Source organism: Choloepus didactylus, chromosome 5 (assembly GCF_015220235.1).
Source record: "Choloepus didactylus isolate mChoDid1 chromosome 5, mChoDid1.pri, whole genome shotgun sequence".
Classification (NCBI taxonomy): domain Eukaryota; kingdom Metazoa; phylum Chordata; class Mammalia; order Pilosa; family Megalonychidae; genus Choloepus; species Choloepus didactylus.
The window spans coordinates 47,721,717-47,741,940 of NC_051311.1; positions in this window are offsets into that span (position 1 = coordinate 47,721,717).

Below are 20,224 nucleotides of genomic sequence, written 5' to 3' on the forward strand. Positions count from 1 at the left end.
GTGATGGATCGCTTTTCTCTTGCTGCTTTCAGGATTCTCTCTTTATCTTTGACGTTTGATAATCTGATTATTAAGTGTCTTGGCATAGGCCTGTTCAGATCTACTCTGCTTGGTGTATGCTGCACTTCTTGATCTGTAATTTTATGTCTTTCATAAGAGATGGGAAATTTTCATTGATTATTTCCTCTGTTATTGCTTCTGCCCCGTTTCCCTTCTCTTCTCCTTCTGGGACACCCATGACATGTACATTCTGTGTTTCATGTTGTCATTCAATTCCCGGAAATGTTGCTCATATTTTTCCATTCTTTTCTCTATCTGTTCTTTTGTGTGTAGGCTTTCAGATGTCTTGTTCTCCAGTTCCTGAGTGTTTTCTTTGGCCTCTTGAGATCTGCCATTGTATGTCTCCATTGTGTCTTTCATCTCTTGTGTTGTGCCTTTCATTTCCATAGATTCTGCCAGTTGTTTTTTCAAACTTCTGATTTCTACCTTATGTATGCCCAGTGTTTTCATTATATGCTTCATCTCTTTTGCCATGTCTTCCCTAAACTTTTGGAATTGATTTAGCATTAGTTGTTTCAATTGCTGTATCTCAGTTGAAGTGTAAGTTTGTTCCTTTGACTGGGCCATAACTTTGTTTTTCTTAGTGTAGATTGTAGTTTTCTGCTGTCTAGTCATCTGGTTTCCTTGGTTACCCCATTCAGGTTTTCCCAGACTAGAACAGGCTCAGCTTTCAGAAGGAGGAAATAGTATCAGGACTCCCTGGAGTGTGTCTTAGATTGATACACCCTTTGAGGCCTCAAGGCACTGTGCTTTTCTGCCCAGCAGGTGGCATCTGTCAGCCTGTCACTCCAGACTGGTGTAAGGAGGTGTGGCCCATGGCTGTTTTCTCTCAGGCTCTGGGGTCTGGTACTGAATGAGAGGTGGGTAGTAGAGCTAGGCACAACCTCTTTCCTCTTAGGGAAGATACACCTCCTGGGGAGATATCATTTACATTCAAATAGTCTCTCTGAGTCTGCTATCTCCACCTTTGTCTGGTTCAGAGTGCTGGGAACTGAAAATGTCTGAGGTTTTCTCCACTGAGCCAAAAAAGGGACATAAAGCCCCCTTTCAGGGCCAGTCCTTGGCCACCCTCAGTTTCAACCATCGGCCAGAGGTAGCACCTGGTCCTCCGGGCTCCCCCTCCGTCCCAGAGAGGTCCTCTGGCTTTCCAAGGTCAGTTGTCACCAAAGGCCTCTCTCTACTTGTTGACTGCTTATATTGAGCAGTCCACATTGTTAATTAAAACCTCAGTTGGAACTGGGCTAAGGTATATTCATTTGTTCAAAGACTGCTGCTCTCTATCACAGCGAGGCTTTGCAGTTTGAGCTGCCATCGAGGAGGGACTCTCAGCTCGGGTCTGTAGTTTTTACTTACAGATTTTGTGCTGTGATTTCAGGCATTCCTCCCAATCCAGGTTGGTACATGATGTATAGACAGTCACGTTTGCTCCCCAGCAGTTATTCCAGATTATTTACTGATTGTTCCTGGCTGTTTATTAGTTGTTCCAGGGGGACTAACTAGCTTCCACACCTCTGCATGCTGCCATCTTCTTCTGACCACTAAATGTCTTTTTTTAGATTCAATTGTATTGAGATATATTCACATACCATGCAGTCATACAAAGCATACATTCAATTGTTCACAGTACCATTATATAGTTGTGCATTCTTCACCAAAATTAATTTTTGAACATTTTCATTGCCACACATAAAAAAATAATAAGAATAAAAATTAAAGTGAAAAAGAACAATTAAAGTAAAAAAGAACACTCGGTGTTTTGTTGTTGGTTTTTTTTTTTTTTTTTGCCCCCAGTTCTCTACTCTTCCATCCATACATTGGACAAAGGGGAGTGTGGTCCATGTGGCTTTCTCAATCACATTGTCACCCCTCATAAGCTACATTTTTATACAACCATCTTCAAGATTCAAGGGTTCTGGGTTGTAGTTTTATAGTTTCAGTTATTTACTGCTAGCTATTCTAATTCATTAGAACCTAAAAAGGGTTGTCTTTATGGTGTGTAAGAGGGCCCACCAGAGTGACCTCTCAGCTCCTTCTGGAATCTCTCTGCCACTGAAGCTTATTTCACTTCCTTTCATTTCCCCCTTTCAGTCAAGAAGATGTTCTCCATCCCATGATGTCAGGTCTAGATTCCTCCCCGGGAGTCATAATTCACATTGCCAGGGGTATTTACACCCCTGGGTATCAGATCCCATGTAGAGGGGAGGGCAGTGATTTCACCTGCCAAGTTGGCTTAGCTAGAGAGAGAGGGCCACATCTGAGCAACAAAGAAGCATTCAGAAGGAGAGTCTTAGGCACAATTATAGGCAGGCCTAGCCTCTCCTTTGCAACAACAGTCTTCCCGAGGACAAGTCCTGTGGTAGAGGGCTCAGCCCATCAAACCACCAGTCCCCTATGTCTATGAGCACATCAGCAACCATTGAGGTGGGGAAGCCCAACATCCCTGCCTTCTCCATCAGCTCCTCAAGGGGGCTCTGAATATTTTTTTCATTGTTTTTTTTTTAATTAACTCTTTTTTAAAAAATTATTAACTATATCAAAAAAATTTAAAAAAATACAATAAAAAAACGTTTCAAACAAACTGTACAAGGGAGTAAGAAAAAGACAACTAACCTAAAATAACTACTTTTACTTCCAACATTTTCCTACTCTACCCCAAGAAAATAACCTAATATAGCAACATTTCTGTGAACTTGTTCATACCATACCCACCAGAAATTAGTAAACCATAGTCATTCCTGGGCATTCCCAGAATGTTAAATTTACCCATAATAGCTTATCTGTTCTTACCGGGTTGTTGATCCCCCTTCATTAATTGCTCTCTATCACTAGTTCCCCTACATGCTACATTATAAAGCATTTATTTTACATTTCTCATTGTTCACATTAGTGGTAGCATATAATATTTCTCTTTTTGTGCCTGGCTTATTTCACTCAGCATTATGTCTTCAAGGTTCATCCATGTTGTCATATGTTTCACGACATCATTCCTTCTTACTGCCACTTAGTATTCCATCGTGTATATACCACATTTTATTTATCCACTCATCTGTTGAAGGACATTTGGGTTGTTTCCATCTCTTGGCAATTGTGAATAATGCTGTTATGAACATTGGCGTGCAGATATCTGTTCGTGTCACTGCTTTCTGATCTTCCGGGTATATACTGAGAAGTGCAATTGCTGAATCAAAGGGTAACTCTATATCTAGTTTTCTAAGGAACTACCTGACTAACTTCCAGAGTGGCTGAACCATTATACAGTCCCACCAACAATGAATAAGAGTTCCAATTTCTCCAAATCTTCTCCAGCATTTGTAGTTTCCTGTTTGTTTAATGGCAGCCATTCTAACTGGTGTGAGATGGTATCTTGTTTTGGTCTTAATTTGCATCTCTCTAATAGCTAGTGAAGCTGAACATTTTTTCATGTGTTTCTTGGCCATTTGTATTTCCTCTTCAGAGAACTGTCTTTTCATATCTTTTGCCCATCTTATAATTGGGCTGTGTTTACTATTGTCATTGAGTTGTAGGATTTCTTTATATATGCAAGATATCAGTCTTTTGTCAGATACATGGTTTCCAAAAAACTTTTCCTATTGACTTGGCTGCCTCTTCACCTTTTTGACAAATTCCTTTGAGATACAAAAACTTCTAAGCTTGAGGAATTCCCATTTATCTATTTTTTCTTTTGCTGCTTGTACTTTCGGTGTAAGGTCTAGGAAGTGGCTGCCTAATACAAGGTCTTGAAGATGTTTCCCTATGTCATCTTCTAGGAGTTTTATGGTACTGTCTTTTATACTGAAGTTTTTGATCCACTTTGAGTTAATTTTTGTGTAGGGTGTGAGGTATGGGGGATATGGATATCCAACTCTCCCAGCTCCATTTGTTGAAAAGACTGTTATGTCGCAGTTCAGTGGCTTTTGGGGTCTTATCAACGGCTAAATGTCATTAAGATGTCAATTCTACCCATAGTCATTTACAGATTCAATGCAATCCCAATAAAAATTCCAAAAACCTACTCTGCAGACTTGGAAAAGCTAGTTATCAAATTTATTTGGAAAGGGAAGATGCCTCGAATTGCTAAAAACACTCTAAAAAAGAAAAACAAAGTGGGAGGACTTACACTTCCTGACTTTGAAGCTGATTATAAAGCCACAGTAGCCATAACAGATGGTTCTGGCACAAAAATAGACATATTGATCAATGGAATCGAAATGAGAATTTGGAGATAGACCCCCAGACCTACGGCCAACTGATCTTTGATAAGGCCCCCAAAGCCACTGAACTGGGACATAAATGTCTTTTTAAAAGAGCTAACCAGAGAAAGAAAACAGAATGACTGAAAGTCCAGAGAGGGGAAGAATCATGGTGCAACTAAGAAACCAGTGGTAGGCCAGTGTGGAGTACTGAGAAAGACGGGGAGTAGAAAAACATGAAGCTGAAGAGTTGGGATATTTTCAGGATTGCTGGTTCTTTCAGTGAGTAATTCCTGGTTCCAATCCTTCTGTTCCTGCTCTAATAGGTCAAGATCCTTTCAAACTGGAATAATCCCTTGTATGACTGGAGTAATGCAGTACAAATGGGGGTCATATTTTTCCTTGCTTTGGACGCTATACTACTAATACCAGTCAAATGGAGTCAGGTCTTTGAGCATATGTACAGTTGGCTCTTATTAAGCTTATGACCAAACAGAATTCCTGCATCTTTTTCTATGGCTTACTTAGCTAAGATCCTTTACCTTTTTCCTGTACCTGTGCAGATACTTTATTTTTAAACTAAATGTAAGTCCTTACATTTGGTTTCTTAAATTTCACATTATTGGTTTTACATCAGCATTCTAGTCTGGTGAGATCAGTTTTATATTGCTTTTGTCACCTTGCATGTTATACATCCCTCCCAGTTTGGTGTCGCAAGCATATTTAATAAACATACCTTCTATATTTCCTCTAAGTAATTAATGAGGGTTGGGCAAAGGCCAGATGATGTAGCACACCACTAGAAATATCCCTCCCAGATTTCCACAATCATTAATCAATTTGTTTTCCTTCCAAGGATATGGGAGTTTAATTTGCTGCAATTTCTTTGAATAGTAGTGTATCATTTCATCCTCAATATCATAGAAACTTCATTTAACCATTTTATTTAAATCAACACATTTTGTCTATGGCTTTCCTATGAAAGAGGTGACTCATTTTCCATGAATCTGAATAGTAATGTAAGATCACTGCTTTTATTATGAACAGTTATAAAATATCATCTCTCCTTTTCTAGTGAATGATTTGTACAGCCTGACACAGACTAGGGGATAGATAATGGCAGTTTTCACCACTGACCTCTGGTGTCCTCATCTCACAAGTTCTTTTTGCTTCTGTCTTTCACAGGCTTCAGATCTCTGCAAACCTCATGGATCACTCTGGGTTCTTTCTCTGCCTGTTGCCTCCTTCCAGATCATGGCCAACACAATGATGCTGGAGCTGAGTCTGCCTCGCTGCCTGCAGCCTCACTCAGGGATCTGTGAGTGTTATTACAGGCTGGGGGTCCACTTGTACCTGTGGTGGGTGACAGTGTGTACATGTGAGCTTCAGATATGTGTGAGGCAATGTTTGCCTGGCTGGCTGAATCTAGGCCTGGCATTTCTCACCAGTTTCATATTTATCTCCCCTCTCTCCTTTCTTGTATTCCAACTTGGACCAAAAGATTGATGATCCCCCTATAAAAGGACACTGCAGTAGTCTGTTTTGGGGAAAGGGAAGGTACCACTGTGTAGGGATAAAATGAATGGTGACGGCAGATGCCAGGCTGTGTGTATATAAGGACAGAAATGTGTGAAGGCTTACCTGTATGTGTCCAAACTTGGATGTGTATATGGGCTCCCCAACTTATTTTAACCTTGTTCCTATCTGACACCCATTTCCAGTATCCTCCTGCCTTGAATCTAACTTCCTCCTTCATACCCTACCCTCAACTCATCACCTGGCTCTCCTCTCACCCCACAGTTAATTCCTGATTTACCTCCTACTCATCCTTGTTATTCACTTATTCTTTAATTGGCTCTATTTTCTCTCTCACATTCACATACACACACATACACACTCACATACACCCAAAACCTCCACTACTCAGCAAGTCCTGATTGCTTTACCTCTTTTGTCTCAATCCCCCTATACCCCTACCCCCTTCTTCTTTACTTCCCTTCCCATCACTTGATTCTAGATGCTCTTCTTCCATCAACTTTGACCTCTTTCTTTTCCTTTTCTCCTCATCCTATTTCCTGCCTGTCCCCAATCACCTCTGCTTCTCCCCGTGGCTCATCTTCCCACCTCAACTGAATCCTTTCCCTTTCCCCTCCTCAGGGTTGAGAACCACCATGATCAGAATTCTTTGCAACTGCTTTGCTGTGTGGAAGCTTTCAAGCAGTCAGACAAGGAGGATGGCCAAGAGCATCTTTCTGAGAAACCGCCCTCTTTGCTGAGAAAGGGACTTTGGCAAAAGCATCCCTGGCCCTCTCCGCTTCCTCCTTGACCCAAACCACACCTGCAGCAGTAGCAGTCACCAAGGCTGGGTGATCCTTTGGTGCAACATCCATGCTGACCACATAGGGGATGTGGTATTAAAAACCTTCAAACAATCACTAGGATTTTTCTATGTTTTCTTTCACCATAGAAGTACTTTTACTCCTGCTCATGGCTAAAATCCCATCTGTATTCCAATCCAGTTTTCTATGTCTTTTCAGACCCCTATGTCCATAACTGTTTCCTCTAACTCTTTGCATTGTGTATCTTAACTTATGCCATCACTAGCTAGTTCTGTCAGTAAATAAACATACTCTACTCTTTCTCATCTTTAAAGAAATTAGAAACATCATTCTCATCATTACTTCTCCTTTCAACACTGTCCTTTTAACTTCCCATCAAGGAACAAAATTATTAAGTGTACTCTGCATTTCATGCTTACTTCTCACTGATTCCTCCACCCATTGGGATTTGACCTTGCTTTCTCCATACTACTGATATCCCTCTAAGTTTAGTAGACTGTAATAGCTAAACCACTGAACAGCCTTCATCTTGCATAACCTCTCCGTAGCATTCAGACATAGTTGACTACTCACCACTTCTCTTCAGTATGTCAAGTGCCACACATTCTGGATTCCTCCCTACCACTCTGGCTGCTTCCCTTTTGCTGTCAATCCCTTAAATATTTTAGTTCACAAGGCTCAGACCACAGCTCTGTGTTTCCCTCTCTGCCTAGGCAGTCCCATCTACATCCATGGCTCCTACTACCATGTGTATGCTTATGATTTCAAACTCACTATCCTCATTTTAGGCTAGTCCCCTGAGCTCCAGGCATGAAGTGCATAGGGACCTATCTATTACACAGCTCTACCTGGATATCTTATAGATACCTCAAACTCAACATATCCCAAACTGAACAGCTTTTCTTCCTCACCAAACCTGACTTCCACCTGTTTTCTCAAGTGAGTAAGTGGCAGCACAAGATGCAAAGTAACCTTAACCAGAAACCTAGACATCATCCTCAACGCTTCTGTAGTAATTCTGATATCTTGTAATCTCAAATCTTGTAGATTCTATTTCCTAAATATCTCCTTTGAAAAATAACTAATTTTGACTTGTAATACATCATATGGTACAAAATTAAAAATGCACACACGATTTACAAGGAAAGTAAGATTTCCTACTTCTGTTCCAACCCTCATGTGTTCTCCTTAGGGACATTTACTAGCAAAAGTTTATTGTTTATCCTTGCAAGAATACTCTATAGACATCTAAGCATAAGTATGTATATATTCTTCTTAAAAACACATAAAATAGTGTGGTACATGATTGAAAAAAAAACAGTTCTTTCTTTTTTTTTCAACCTGGCAATATATTTTGAAGATTGTCCATACCAATATAACATTAAAAATTTTCATTTTTCCCTTCATCTCCAAGCCTCACATTCTTCTAGATTTGGCCACCATCATCTCCTTCCTGCATTACAGCAGTAGGTTCCAAACTGCTCTCTTACTTTATTGTCTTTCTCTTCTCCAATCAATAGTTCACACTCTAGTCAAATCCAATTCCTGTCACAAACGCTGTCTTCTAGAAGGCTTTTCAGGATCTCAGTCCTGGCTACCTCACCACCTTCCCCTCCTACTTCCCTCCTCCTGTCATCTATTTCTCCAACTTGAATTATTTTTAGTTCTTGGATAGTACTGTATTCCACTTTTTTCTATTCCTTCACACTTTCTGTACTTCTATATCCCTATGAATCCATTCCACTACTCATCTTCATAAATTCTATTCATCATATTGGTTTTAGCTTAGAGATCACACACTAGTGATGTGTTTGTTGGCAGGGAGTGTGAGGGGGGTTCCCTGTCCCTTAGGTTAGGTTAGAGTCCACATGATTCCTGTTTCTAGACCACCTTGTATCTTTCCCTTAATTATACTACCTACAATTTATTGTAAATATTTGTTTTTTGCATACTGTAAGCTCCACAAAATCTTGTTCATCACTGAATTCCCAGTTCCTCAAAAAAATTCTGTAGTATGTAATACAATATAGTATGTAATACTAACTGAATCTAAATCTATGAATAAATGACTTGGTTTGTAACATGGTTGGCAACCTTTCGAAAGGGATAAATCCCAAGGCAATGTAAGTGAATATTGGGAACTTTTATCAGCTCAAATAAACTTCTGTGTGTGTGTATTTGAAAGAGAGAGGGGGTGTCAGGGAAAGGGAGAGATGAAAGGTGAAAGAGAGAAGGAAAGAAGGACTGTAAAAGAGAGAAGCAGAAGAAAAAATAAGAAGGGGAAAGCAGGTGAGAAGAGGTAGAGGAGGAGAAAGGTGTACGAACCCAGCAGCAAAGCTTACTGAACCCACTAGTATGTGGTACTCCCTCTGAGAGGCTTTCAAGGCAATCTACAAGAATCCACGTCTGTCCTCAGGATCCCAAGTGAGAAGGGAAAAAAAAACCTGCTTAGATATTACTGTACCACATGGTAGATGTGGTAATTGCACTATGTATTCTAGGATTAAAAGGTTTCACAGATATTCTTGTCCTGCCAGGAAGACTACCAGGCTTAGATATTGGTCTGCAGAGACAAGGATGGGGAAAGAGTAAAAGAAATTGTGCTATTTACCTGAGGAATTCTTTAGGTCCCCAAATGGCTTCCATTTTCCCTCCCACCACCCTCCACCTGGTACCTCCACCAGGTACTTCAGAAGATAAAAAGCAGAAAATGCTCACTCCCATGAGTCTCTCAGGCCAGAGGCAGGGAGGCAATGGGGAGGTTTTAATCTCACAGGCAGCCCTGAACCCATGAAATTACATCCCCTCCTAGATGTTTGAAAATGTTTTATTGACAAAGTTCTGGGCTCAGTTCAGAAAGATGGGCTGCACCTCCTCAAGGCTGATGAGGAAAAGATGAGCAATGTGGAAGGAGAGAGTTATTTGGTCAGGCAAGTGGTGTTGCACTAAGAGTCATTGGTTGGGAAAGTGCAGCTCCTCTCTCTGCTCTGGGATGGCAGCCAGTCAGGAGCCACCTGGGGTAAGACTGGGACACCTTTTTCACTTTGCTTGGACCTCCTCTTTGTTATTCCTGGCATTGACTGGGTGGGAAATATGGTCAGTTGGGCTTGGGGTAATAGGAGCTTTTGCAAGACTGGGATACAGCTGGAAGGGCAGAGTATATATATCTGTACTGACCTCTGCAATGCCATGTATCTGTGAGAAAGAATCCACTTGTGTGTTTGTGTGCATGTGTGTGTGTGTAATGCATGACACTTAAAAGGCTACTCTCATGGACATTGCTTCCACTCCTTTTCTCCTACTTCAGATGGCTTCCCAATGCTTTCCTAATCAAGCTATGGAGTCAACTGAGTGGACTGGCACAGGCTCCTCAAAAGAACATCTTCACCGCCCCTTCCTCCAATCTTCACATGTTAGGTTCTGGACTAGCATAAGACCACCTCCATTAGCTTCCGCCTCCTGGACAATGAATCAGTAAATCCTCATCCCATGAGCAGTGCCCACTGGAGAGACACCGCCTTGGAGATAGAACATGTGCAAATGAAAACCCAATTTTAATTTCCAGCTGTGCCATGGTATTAGCTGTGTGAAGTTGGTAGTGCTGGTGATAATTTCTGACTTGTCTACCTGACAAGGTTTAGACAATAAAATAGCATTATGCACGTGCAATCCCTTGGGTTACTAAATTTTATTGATATGAAGAGTTGTTATCACAATAGCTTTGCTTGCCCCAGTTCTTCTCTCTTATTCTCTTGCTCCCCTCTGCTTTCCCTCAACCCAATCCAGACACTGCCTTCCTCTGGGATAAGAAGGTGAGGTAGAAACCACTATATCAAAATCTAGAGCCCCATGAATGTAACCCCTCACCCAGTCCTTAGAGCCTCTCTCCTGCCTCTGGATCAGAGAGTATCCTTCAGATGGATGGCCAGTCCCTTCTCTTAGGGACTCTAATTCCTCATCCCTCACATCCTCGCCATACATTCTCTCATTTCCTCTCCATCCCCTCCTGAAACTGTGTCCAGACAGGCAACCTCAAAGGGAGTGTCAATAAAAATTGTTCTTCCTTTACCGAGGTAGATCTCTCTCTGTTCAACCTTCTATTCCCTCCATGGTGAACTTTGTGGGCCAGGTAGAGACAATTCTGAGGCCCCATGGGCTCTGTCTCAGTACACTATGGGCCTCAGGTCAGTCAGCAATTACCCTCTCCCTTTAATGCACAGGCAAGCCGGGGTGGGGGAGCTCAGGACCTGAGCATGGGAGTGGAAGGGGCTATTGTCTGAAGACACAAGTGACTTTGCTGCCAGACCACACCCTCCCCTTCATCCCAGAAGCTGCCCACCTCCTACCTTGTCCAAGCCAATTAAACGCAAGGGAGGAAGACAGTTTGTCTGTCGTGGGCTCAGATTGACTAATCACTCCCCACCACACACACACACACACACACACACACACACACACACACACCCCTCTCCCTGACACCTACCCTTTGTTTCCCTGACACCCTGTCTTGCTCACAGGTCTCACCAGTGCAGATCCAGGACAACACTTCCCAGCTCCTGCAGAGCCTTATCTCCCTTGCCCATCTGGACAGTGGGACAAATCTAGACCCAGGCTGGTAGGGACACTAACCTATAAACACGACTGTAATAAGGAGGGATGGAGGGAATGGAACTCAGAGACACCTTGGCATGATGCTGTGCACACAGGCATGTGCAAGCCTCTAACAATAAACGTGTTTTAACCTTTGCCTTGAGGTCTAGGAAAAGAAGTACATCCACTAAATTACTTGGAATTTCCTTGGCACAGATCATCCTACACAAGAAATTTAACATATACTCTATTCCAAGCACTCCAATGCAGAGAAAGAAGAGAATCATGTGGTGTGAGTTCTGCCTTTGGGACTTTCAATGTACGAGAGACAAGCAAGTAATGGAATGATGCCAATACCTTACTCTTCTGTACACTAAGGACATAAGGAAAGATAGGTGGGAGCACAAAAGGGGAAGGTACTGGCCCTGGCTGGTTGGAGATATGTGCAGAGGGAAGAAAGGAGAGAATGTGACATTTGAGTTGGACTTCCAGGGATGAGCTGGAGTTTTCAAACCAGACAATCTGAGGGATCTTCCTGAACTGGGTAAGAATTGACCTGGTTAGAAAGCTTGGTATAGGGGAAATGCCACAGACCCTTTTCTCTCCCTACTTGTTTCAAACATGGATAAGGGAGTTAGATTTAAAGCAGCTCCTTTGGGAGGGATGGTAGCTGAGGTCTATGGAATGAATGACACGTTAACTTGTACAAGTGCTAATGGTCTGAGGTTGGATCTGCTTTAGTCCCATGGGGAGAGTTTGCCCTGAGAGTGACAACTGTTCACTGCAACTGTTCACTTGGAACTGAAATCACTTTTACAAGAACAATGGCAGAAGGGAGAAATGAGGGAATAAGAATGGAGGTCATTACTGTATATTTATCATGTACCAGGGCTTGTACGTACTGTCTGGTCTAATTCTCACAATGAGCCTGAAAATGAACTAATATTATCCTTGTTTCACAGACAAGTCACCTCAGGCTCAGAGAGGATAAGTTACTGGCCTAAGGTCAAGTGACTGTAACCGGGTTCCTTTTATAAACAAGGAAACTGAGGTTCACAGAGGTGGAGTAATTTGCCCAAGATCACTCAACCAGTAATTAGCAAGGTCTGCATTTGAACCCCAGTTTTTCTGGCCCCAAGGTCTGCGCTCCTTCCACTAGAACATTCAGAGCTCCTGAAACAAGACAGCTCTAATCTCGTTACTGGAAAGTTATTTCCTAGATATGTTCAATTACAAACAACCCCATCCAAAGATCATAAAACCAATGACTGGCATTTATACAACACTTACCTGCATATAAAGTCTTTTCATTTCCATTATCTTCTTTAATTCTAAAACTCTGTAAAGGGAACAGGGTGGGGTTTCCATCTCCATTTTACAGACGAGGAAGCTGATTCTCGGAGGTGTGTGACTGAGGTCACGGGTCTCACCACTGCAGATCCAGGACAACACTTCCCAGCTCCTGCAGAGCCTTATCTCCCTTGCCCATCTAGACAGGGGGACAAATCTAGACCCAGGCTGGTAGGGACACTAACAAACATGACTATAATAAGGAGGGACAGAGGGAATGGAACTCAGAGACACCTTGGCATGATGCTATGCACACAGGCATGTGCAAGCCTCTAACAGTAAACATGTTTTAACAAATCCCACCAGATATCCTCAAGGAGATGCATACAGAATCAGCACAAAATCACACACTGGGGCCCTCAGTGTAGACCCAAGAGGCAGTTTGGCGTTGCTACGGTTCCTTTTGTACTATGGTTTGTGCAGAAGAACTTTAGGACAGCACTGACAGCAAAATGGATCCTGGTTTTCCCAGCAGGTGGAGACTCACAGGCTCCTCTGACACTCCAAAGTTGGTCCTTGGATTTGGGAACTTCTTCTAGACAAGGAGAAGGGTTTGGAAGCAAGGGAAGGGAAACTAGAGCCAGGGAGTAAGAGCTGCCCCCAGGGCACTGCATGTGGCCCTCTGATGATGTGATAGCTCAGATCTCTATCACTATATACTCCAGCAAATGCCAACTCCCCCTCCTGCCCTGCCCCATTTGTGTACCAATGTACTCTTGTTGAAACAAATCCAAGAAGGCACAGACAGGCACATTCAGTTCCGACATCCATTCACTGTGACACACAGGAGTGCACACTGCCCCCGGAATTGTGTTTGATGGGGGCATGAGGGAAGCGGAGTTGCAAATAGCTAAAATCTTCTTATTTATCTCCCAGTTCCTGATACTGAAGTGGCTGACTAGGGACCACATGCTCCCAGAGACTAGGTCCACCATTGCCCGACGGCAGTCTGGAGGTCATGTTTGGCTTCTCCCTCCCTGCATACCCAGCTGGGACACCACCTCTGCTCCCCTTGGATCCTGACTGCCTCCCGACTGCCTCCCCCTCCCATCAGCCTCCCACCAGGTATCTGCCATACAATCCATCCAGGCCCTCATGCCCCGGCTTGGCTCTGCCTCGCAGTCCACAGGGAGGCTATCATCTCCCTGCTGCTGCTCCATCAGGAGGCAAAGCTAAAAGCCACAGCTGTGGGAAAGAGACAGGAGTCATGAGTAGGGGCTCCCAACCCAACCCCCATGCTCCCTCCTGGGCTGCTTCCCAGACGCAGTCACTCAGTGGTCCCTCCACCCCCAGTGCATTTTCCCTTCTCTGCTCCCCTCTTCCCCACCCCTTGCCCTCTCTGCCCCCCACTCCTCAGCAGGAAGTATGCCTGCTTGCTCCCAGTGTTTCCCAATCCAGGATTTGCATGTGTTTGTACATTAAACCAATGCCCCTAGAACAAGTTTGGCTTTTTGCTTGGTTCTAATGACGAAGGTGGTGGATATTTGGGTGAGTGTTTACCGTAAGTAAATAGAATTTGAAAGGGCTATTTTCCTCCATTCACTGAGTTTATTGGAGTGGGGAGATAAAAAGAATAACGTGGGTGTAGACAAATTTGGGGAAAATTTAAGGTGAGTCGCTGCCACTTCTGTGGTACTGCTGGACAAAGCCAAGGTCACCAGATTCAGTACCTGTTTTTAGGAAAGGGTTTTATTAACAGCCATGGTCTGATTTGGGTAAATGGCTACCTCCTGTCTCCTGATCCCCAAGCCAATGCTTTTTACTCTGCCTGGTGACTCTGAGACCCCCTTCCACAAACCCTGGCTGAAAAGGCCACGTGTAGAAATAGCTGATGGCCTGATGCCCAGTGACTGGGGAGCCTGCCCCAGAGAGGAGAGCCAGCTCTCCTTCAGCCTTCTCACATTGTTCCCACCCCATCTTTGACTTCTGGAGCTGTGGGAGCCTCCATGGTTGGGAACCTTCATTCTCACCCCACACAGAATAGCTTGGGCCACAGGATCCTGCCGTTAGAGGCTAAAGGAAGCTTAGAGTGGAGGTTCCCAGGTCTTCCCACGTGCCCTCTCTTTCTCCTCTTCTTGGTGGAGCATTTGCCTGTGTGACTCAGAGACAAAGGCAGACAGACAAATTGAGAGATATAATGGTCCTTTCTGCTATGAGGATGGTTTCAGCTCCATCCTTCCCACATCTGGGAGGTGATGGGGGCCGCTGTGAGGAGCCGAGAGAAGAGAAGAGAATAGGGGAATTTAGGAACTGAAGGCCTTAGTTTTGCAGATGAGGAAACTAAAAGGTAAATGACTTGCCCAGGTCCCTGACATGATTTCTGGTCAAAAATGGGGGTAGAGCACAACTGTTCTGTTTACAAAATGATCGCTTCCTCTTTTGCCTCTCCCAGAAGCCATCCCCTCTCACTGTGCTTTAGGCTTAATTGTGAAGCTCTTCAGGGGCATGAACACTACAGTCGCCACTCTTCCTGGAAGACTTCAATGCCTGCAAGAGCAGAGACCAGAGCCAGGTGCAGTGGGGTGAAGGGAATTACAGGAAGGAAGCAGAGCAGAGGGATCCAGTTTGGAAGGAGACCTGGGGTTTGGTGAGAAACAGAGACAAAGAGGGAGGTGGAAGAAAATAGTCTTGGGGAAGCATGACAAGCAGGAGCAGAGGAGAGCCCAGGGAAAGCCTGTGGACCTCAGTAGCCTCCTTCTCACCACCAGCATCTGCACAGGGGCCATGCTGGGGTGGTAAGGCAGGACCCTGGCCTGCAGATGGACGGACTGCGGCCGTGCGAAAGGGTCAGGACCAGGGCAGAAGCTCTGCAGCGCCCATGGGACTCGGGGGCTCCCTCTAAGGTTTTGGACCTCATCTCATACAACCAGCACCCACTTCTTCTCAGGCCAGCTTTTGCCCCTTCCCTGTTACCTTCTAGACTGGGGATTTAGAAAACAAGATGACTCAAAATCATTGAGAAGGATGAGGGAAGGGCTATAAATTGAGCATGATCTTTTAAGGCTGGACCAAACAGGCTTCCATTGCGTAAGTGGCATGAAGAAGGGGAGACGGATTAGTGGGGAGTGAGATAAGAACTGGCAGAGGGTGGAGGGAAATGGTTAAGAGGGAGGGAGGATACATGTCCAAATATATCCCTTGGGCACATTCTGCAAAGGGATAAGGGTTGAGTAGGACTAAAATGCCTAGCATTTAGCATCTACAGATTACTGTGAGGCTGTCAGAAAACAGACAGACACACACACATCATTCAGAAACATTGCCATAACATATTGACTAACTTTGGCATAAAATAGACCATGTGTTAATATATGTCAAATAATAAGCAAATGCATATCAAGAGAGTGGAACTTGGCATGCTGTTCTTCACAGTCTCTGCTTTCTCCTCCCATGTCCCATTTCCACCACCAGCTCAGTCCTCCAGCCATCTTCCTCTTGGCCATTTCCCAGTGCTCTTCAAGCAAACACACAGAGTCTGAAGTTTGACTTACAATGTGCTGCCTGGTATGAGGGTTTAGCAGGGTAGAGGATGGAGAGGTTGTATGGAGTGAAGGTGTGAGGCTTGAGGATAGAGCTATGATTAGAAACTGGCATGAGAAATGGGGTAAGAGACTGAAGTCACATTTTATTGAAAAGTGCATGACTATCCTGCCACAATTTAGATTTCCTGACCTGTGCAAGCTGTGGTGACTTTTTAACCCACATGTGACATATTTCTTCAGAATCACGGGATGTCTGCGTTGAAAAAGATCTCTGAGGATTTCTAGCTCAAACTGCCATCCGAGTGGTGATAAAGCACTAGAGCACAGTTCACCAAAGTCCCAGTTGGACACCTTAGCGGTAACCATCCTGCCCTAGGCCAGGGCAGTGTTTGTGCCTGAGGGTGTGTGTGTAGTATGTTTTCACCTGCTGACCTGTCGTTTGCTCTTTTGCGGCTTTATGAGCATGCACACAAAGGCTCGTGAACTCAGTGACTGGGACAAATTCCACGCCAAGTGAGCAGTGGTTCTGAACTCACTGCCCCGTGCTGCTCCATCCTTGCAGCCCTGTGCCCTATGGCCAGCCCTGCTCAGGACAACAGAGGAAAGGGGACATCCTCCAAGAGGGTACAGGCAGAGAGATGGGGTGACAGAGAAAGGTAGATTGGGAAATAAAGAAGTAATAATCAAAAGAAAAAAAAAAATCCAAAGTTCCACCAAAGACACAGAATCACACACACACACACACATGCACTCACACACTAGCACAGAGACTAAGACCAAAGGAGCAGAGATAGAATGCAGAGAAGAGTCTGTATGAGAAGAAAAGCAGAGGGAAACATAGGACAGGAAACAAACACAAAAAATGAACAAAGCCAGAAATTTATATTATACATATGAAATATAATGTGTGTGTGTGTGTATATATATATGTATATATATATGTATTGCCTTAAATCAGTGGTTCTCAATGATTTTGCCCCCTTTAGCCCCCAAGGGAACATTAGGCAATATTTGTAGAATTTTTTTGTTTGACACAAGCTTGGAGCCGTGGGAGGAATCACCTTGTGCATGGAGGCTAAGAATGCTACTAAACATTCAACAATGTAACAATACCTGGGACAATCCCCACAATAAAGGATTATTTGGTCCAAAAATACCAGAAGTGCCCAGTTTGAGTAACCCTATCTCAAATGCACAAATCAGCATCAAACAGCTCACAAGCCCCCAAATCAGGGCTGCACTCACTGACACATGCACACACAACTAATCTTCCTAATTGCCTCCAGCCCCTGCTGGGTGTGGCCTTCAGAGGAGGTCAGTCACACTTTGGTTTACCTGCTTCCCCATGGGGCCACTAAGTTAAATCCTGAAGCCCTAACTTTTGCTTTGAGTTTGAGGCTCAGCACGAGGCAGGAAGAACTGGTTAGAACAGCCCCTTCCCGGGCATTCTCGGCCTGTTCCAGACCCAGTGCATGTTGCTTCTCCGGTCTGTCCTCCCCCATAGGACCTAACTAGTTCTCCCCTGGGCTTGATCTGAAACCATCATGAAGGCCAGTCATCAACAAATCCACATGCTCATTTCTACAGATGGGAACATTGAGAGGGATGGTGTCTTGCCTAAAGTCACAAAAGTCTTCAATTTGGAGCCTAGGCAAGCAGGCTGGGAGAAGCTATGATGGGAAGTCTCATAGAGGAGTGCCACAGCATGCCTGCCCCCCCAGGAGTTCCAAACTCCGACTTCCCTGTCACTCCCTTCACCCCAAAATATTTGGAGACTCAAGTCCTTAATTTCAGAGTGCAGCACCCATTCCTCCCACGTCTGGAGGGGCTGCCCCACCTTGTCAGAGCATAGGCCTTGGAATGAGGGTGGAAGCCATGCGACAGTCCTCTCAAAAGAAGAAAAGAACAGGGGGTCTTTCCCAAACCCTGTGTCCTTAGCTTCCTATCCCCCAGAAACAAGCAATACAGGGAAAATAGCTTTAAGATGTGAGGGACTGGGGGTTAGAGCACAGAGGGTGCAAATATTAGTCCCTCTGGGTAATGTCACCACCTCATGGTCCACCTCTGCCCACTGTTCTTTCACTTACACCCGAGACCACGATGTTGGGTCCAAGAACCGAGAGAACATTGTTGACAGAAACTTGTATCCAGAAACCGCCCTCCACTCCCCCCCCACCCCATGCTCATTTTGAATTTATTCTCAATTTCCCATCTGTTGTCTGACCCTGGCAAGGGCAACACTGGTGAAAGAAGCTAAGCAAGGAAAAGCAGTTGGCAAATGACTCCATCCTCCAGTAGCCTCTCTCCCCGCTTTGATAAATAAATGCCTCATTGCCTTAATCCCCACCCCATCCAGGGTCTAAATTGGGGTCTTGCCTGGAACTAAATGGACAGAGAAGGTGGCGTGGGTGAGCAAGCAAATGCTGGCTTAATGGGCACAAAGTTCCCGGGTTCAAGGTTTAGGTTCTAGCTCCTTCCCCTCCACCCATCCCGAACCCACTGACCCATGGGCGGGTGGAGAAAGCAGCTAATCGAACAGCACTGTTTGCTCAGGGTGCTCTGATCTGGCCTGGGGCCCAAAAGCAGACCACAAGTAGCCCGCCAGCACCCCACCCACAGAAGCACTCCAGCCCGGCTCCTAAGCCTCGCCCTCTCCCACTAAACTAACATATACCCTCTCTTTCTTTCCCCTCCCTTCAGCCTTCCAGACAGGTGGAAAAATCAGAGACTTACAAGCCATGGAGTAATCTGCTTGCACTTGTGAATTTAAACAGCGAGGAGCCCACTGACTTGTAGTGGGACTTGGGATAAATCAAGGCCTCAGTTTCCTTATTTTTCAAAGGCAATGGTTAAAAGGCTTCCTGCTTTCTTGTGTTAGAATTCTAGGTGGTAGGACAGGAGACGGTCTGTGCTTTATGTCATTTTTCTTCTGCCTGGCCTGGCACAAGCCACTTTCCCTCTCTGGAACTCTGTTTGCCAGTTGAAAAGACAGAGTGTGGTAGAGGAGAAAGGAGGTGGGCTCCGAAGTGGGGGGTGAGGGGTGGGCTTGAAGCTTGCCTCTGCCATTCATTGGCTATGTGATCTTGAGTGACTTACTTTTCCACTTTGAGCTTCAGTTTTTCATCAATAAAATGCAAATAATGATATTTACCTCACAGGTTTGATGTGCATTTTCAGAGGAAGCCTTAAAGGGCCCAGCACGCAGGAGGGGGTAAGTCAACATTGCCCCCTCCCAAAGGTTGCCAAATAAAATACACACAGTATTTGAACATACTTACACTAAAAAGTGTATTCATTGTTTATCTGAAATTCAAATATAACTGGGCATCCTGTATTTTATCTGGCAACCCACTGCAATATGTGGTTCTGTGGAAGGAACTTAGAGCTCCAGAGTAGGGGTCTATAAACTATGGCGAGGGGTCCAAATGCAGCCAGCAGCAGGGCTAGGTATCCTGGTCTAAGAATGATTTCACATTTCTAAAGGGTCCTAACACACACACACACACACACACACACAGATATACACACACACAGAAGAAGGAAGAATATATGCTAGAAACTGCAAGTGGCTTACAAAGCCTAAAATATTTATATTTACTATCTGGCCTTTTATAGAAAATGTTTGTCAACTTTTGTTCTCAAGAACTGAATATGAGTGAGGAGACTAACAGGAGAGTGAGCTGTCTGAGAAAATAAAGAAAAACTTCAGTATTTATATACCTACTCAAGGCCAGACAGCCTTCTTGCCTCCCAAATAGAAATTGAACTGGAAGGTCAAGGGAAGTCAAGCTTCCAGGAGAAAAATGGGCAGAAGGACAGAAAGTGAAGGGGGAGGAGGCCGGAGCCTCGAGAAAGGTGGGTGCTGGAGGGGGCTTCAGTCCCAAGAACTGCCTGCCCTGACCCTTCCCTGCTTGCCCTCCTGTCTCACTGCCCACAGCCTCCAGCCTGACATGTCCAGGCCTTTCTATAAAAGCTCACTGGGTGACCCAAAGTCCAGGGAGAGCCTCTCCACACTCTGAGAAGGCCTCCCTTTTCCTGACTGGCCTGGGGACAGGGAGAGGGCCCTGGTGGAGAAGGAGTCTGTGCAAGTCTGGGTCAGGCAGGTTAAGTCTGCAGACCTGTCTCTTTAAATCTCAGGTAATTACGGAGGAGGGTGGGAGTGTCTCCGCAGCTCCCGCTCACTTCCAGGAGCAGCTCCCAAGTGAGGAGCGAG